The following is a 4415-nucleotide window of genomic DNA, read 5'->3' as shown; positions in this document are numbered from 1 at the left end:
AGTGGAGTAATACTCCTCGATGATATATTCCTGTGGCTAATCTTTGCCTAGATAGTGTGTTTGATTGATTAGTCTTCAGCTTCAGTTGCTTTCATTGAGTTGCTCACGTTTTTGTCTCTATGATGTGGCTTACATCCTTGGAGAGTTTTTGAGTATGTATTGATTGTTCATGCCCTCCAGTGGATATGGAGTGGGTTATTTGCATTTTTAGCCAGTGTTACATCCATTGACATAATTTCTATTTTGTGGCTATATTTCATACCCTCTAGATGATATAAAGCTGATTGCTTGCATTTTCAGTCGATAGTTATCCCTGTGGTAGTTCTTGTTCTTTAGATATGCATCGACTCTGGCTTGGTATGATTTATATTAGATGTGCCAGATTTGGATACCAAGGTCGATTTGAGATAACTGACATTGATATAGCCTTATTGGATCAATTTTTATTTGATTCCTTGGAATGGCCATTTGGAAATCCGATAAATTTGGGGTATGAATACCTATCCATTTTTAGGTTTATTTTGGGTTGTTGAGATCGAGCGATTCGGCCTTGGTATTGAGATTTCAGCTTGGTGTTGTAGAGCTTGTGTGCAACCTTTGTTTTAGATTTGTCCCTGTTCAGATTTCATTTAAAGGTTGATTGAGCCTCCTTTACAAAATTAAATTTTGCAAACTTCAAGCATGCATCAACAAAATTAATTTTTTCCTCCTTTACAAGGAGTTTGTACATTAGATGAGCTATTTTGGAGAAATCACTAATAAATCTCTGATAGAACCCGACATTCCTAAGGAAACTCCGAACACATTTTATGGAAGTGTGACGGTGTAATTTGGCGATGACCTCTACCTTAGATTGATCAACTTGTATACCTTTTCCCAAGATCTTGTAGCCCCAAATGATACCCTTCTTGACCATAAAATGACGTTTCTCCCAATTGAGGACAAGGTTGGTTTCTACACATGTATCAAGTACCTTGATTAGATGCTCAAGGCATGACTCAAAAGAGTTTCCCACCACAAAAATATCATCCATGAAGCTTCCATCGAATCCTTAAACATATCCATAATTGATAACATACACGGTTGGAATGTTGTCAGTGCATTGCACAAGCCAAAAGGCATCCGCTTGAATGTGAATGTGCCATATGGGCAAGTGAGTGTTGTCTTCTATTGGTCTTTCGAGGCAATACAAATTTGATTGTACCCAAAATAACCATCTAAAAAGCAATACCACCCTCGCCCAGCAAATGTATGTAGCATTTGGTCCATAAAGTGCATGGGGAAATGGTCCTTCTTGGTCCACGAATTCAATTGTTATAGTCCATGCACACCCTCCAACCATGATCAGTCGGATGGGAACAAGTTTGTTCTTTTCATTCACAACTACCGTAATGCCACCTTTATTTGAAACACATAGCATCGAGCTCACCCATGTGCTATTAGAGATTAGATAGATGACTCTCGCGCCAAGCCATTTTATAATTTCTTTCTTCACTACCTCTTGCATGGGTTGATTTAGCCTCCTTTTATTTCCCACACTTGGTACATGATCTTGTTCTAGTTTGATCTTATGGGAACAAATGCCAGGAGCTATGCCTATGATATCCGTAATTATCCATCCGATTGCTCGAATGAAATTTTTCACTACCAATTTCAAAGCCTCCACTTGGTACGGCTTAAAATAAATTGAAATAATAATAGGCAAAGTGTTACCATCACCCAAGAATAAATGTTGAAGGTGGGAGTGACAATGGCCTCAACTAAATTTGAGGTGGCTCAAGGATGGATGGCTTTACGGGCAGACTCTCCCAGTTTCTTAGTTCAAGGTTCAACTTTACCAGGTTCTTCGTATAAGATCCAAAGACCATTAAAGATTCAACCACTTTATCAAATGCTTCAATTTCATCACTTTCACTATTCCACAAGACTTACACTAATGGATGATTCACCAAACTCACATCGACATAATTCAATACCTCATAATCTATAACATTGATCACCGAAATAATTTGCAAGTCCATTGGTTGTTTCTTGGACTTGCATACATTGAAGGAAACCTCTTCATTATTTAGGTGGAATTTCATCTCGCCGCACTCCACATCCACCAATGCTCTCCCGGTGCCTAAAAATCGCCTTCTAAGAATAATAGGAATTTCATAGACTAATGCACAATCAAGGATCACAAAGTTGGCGGGAAAAATGAACCGATAAACTTTAAATAGCACATCATGAAGTATACCCATAGGTTTCTTGATAGTCCGGTTGGCCATTAGTAATCTCATAGTGGTAGGTTGTGGTTTCCCTAACCCTAGTTTCTGAAATATGGCATTTGTCATTAAATTTACACGCCCCCAGGTCACACAAGTCCTTTGTAAACTTGAACATTTTGATGGTGCATGGAATTGTGAAAGCTCCGAGGTGTTTCTTCTTTTTCGTCATCGTGCTTGATATAATTGAACTACAATGATGAGTCATTCTACTGTCTCATCCTCCATAAGTCACCTTTTGAACAAATTCCTTCATAAACTTAGCATACCCTGGCATTTCTTGCAAGGATTCGATCAAAGGGATATTGATGGAGAGGTTACTAAATTTATCATGAAATGTTTTGAATTTGGCATTTTCCCTTTTTATCTTGAGTTGTTGAGAAAATGGAGGAGCAATTGTAATTGGTGGAATGGAGACAATTTAGGATTCATTCACATTTAGATTTTCAATGATAATTTTATTTTTCTTTAATTCATCATCATTCAACCTCTTCCTCTTCACATTTGTTTGCTCATCATTTTCTCTTTTGACGGGGTCATCATCAAACTCCATGCCCTTGCCAAGAGTTTTACAGCTTCGAGTGATCATAGCACTTGTTACCATACCACTCGACCTTTCTTCATTTTTTCTATCCATGAGGTATGCTGATAGTTGATTCAATTTTGCCTCAAGTTATTAGATGGTGGTTGAATGAGACTCTACCATTTGGTGTAACTTGGAGAAGTCATTTCTCTCACTTTCATGTCGGTCCCCTCAACTCCTATCAAAATTCGAGCAAAAATATCTTTATTAATGTACCTCTCCATTTTTCATGGAGTCATGTCCTGGTTCTCATTGTCCAACCTTGATTCCTAACTTGCCCTTGAGAGAAAACGTGGAAACCCTCCAAATAATTTGGAAACAATCCCACCTTGTCATCAAGTATCTCCTCTTCTGCGTCTTCACATGCCATAATATCCCTTGCATCTATAGCGTTGACTCTTTAAATAGATCCCCTTATGGCCACCTCGATATCCTTTATGTGCAAACCCCTAGCTAGATTAGCCACTTGGTGTATCACATTTAATACAAATCCATAAGGCAATTTAATAAGGGATCCACGGGATGCATTATCCACTATGGCTTTGTTGACTTGGTCCAACTTCCTATAGAATATTTTGAGGAGCATCTTCTCCGGTACCTCATGGTTTGGACATTTCATAAGCTTCTCCTTTAATCTCCCCTATACTTCATACAAAAGCTCTCCATTGTGTTGACAAAAATGGGAGATTTCATCATGAAATTGCACATCTTTGATAGTTGGAAATAACAATATAATAAAGCATCGGTAAGATCACCCCATACTATGATGGAACCAGCAGGAATAGACCTCAACCACAACACCGCCTCACCCGTTAGAGAGAATGGGAAAAGACATAACTGTATGGATTCTTGTTAGATATGACCAACATCAAATGGTGAGCATATTTCCACAAAATTCCTTAAATAGAGGTTGGCATATTCATGTGGTTGACCCCCAACAAACCTTTCATATGAAGAAAGTAGAGCATGATACTTGTAATATAAAATACTCCATTTCCCTCATTAGGGGGAATAAGGATGGCACTAGTATGCTCCTCGTCCCTAAGATAATCCATAACTTCAACATATTCATATGATGGGTCGTGGATGATACCTTATTGACTCATGGTTATTTGGAAGAAATAATAATCACCTAATCAAAGATATAAAAAACAACAAAAAAAAGTGAAATATGAAACCACGGGTGAACCCAAAATCACTATCAACACCACACAAGCGAAGACTAAGTTTCACTCGCCGACAATGGTGTCATTTTGATTACGCTCACCTATACCATAGTTTTGGTGTATGACGATCGTTGTCAAATATAATAACCCAACTTGAGATGGGGTCGAATCCACAAGGTGTGTAACTAGTATTAGAATCTTATGTATTTTGGAAGCTACTAAGTATTTACCCACGATGTAAACTTAAAGAAAGACATAAATTAAATTGGGGTGGGGGGGGAGGTATGGTTTAAAAGTTGATTTAAACAAAATTCACTAGAAATACCACTTTAGAGCACCAATCATAGATAAGATTCCAATGGAGAATAGTCTTGGGATTATAATTTCCTAGGAGCAAAA

The 4415-nt window shown here is 37.9% G+C and overlaps 1 non-coding gene across 1 annotated transcript; it reads left to right on the top strand.

The window, feature by feature from the left end:
• Window positions 1–3446: 3446 nt before the first annotated feature.
• Window positions 3447–3552, top strand: LOC124888225. Its single transcript, XR_007046357.1, has one exon. It is a non-coding gene; the product is annotated as a small nucleolar RNA R71 (small nucleolar RNA).
• The last annotated feature ends 863 nt before the right edge of the window (window positions 3553–4415 follow it).

This window comes from Capsicum annuum, chromosome 10 (genome assembly GCF_002878395.1).
Source record: "Capsicum annuum cultivar UCD-10X-F1 chromosome 10, UCD10Xv1.1, whole genome shotgun sequence".
Taxonomy (NCBI): Eukaryota; Viridiplantae; Streptophyta; class Magnoliopsida; order Solanales; family Solanaceae; genus Capsicum; species Capsicum annuum.
The sequence above is the reverse complement of the archived record's forward strand: the minus strand, read 5'-3'. Positions and strand labels throughout refer to the sequence as shown.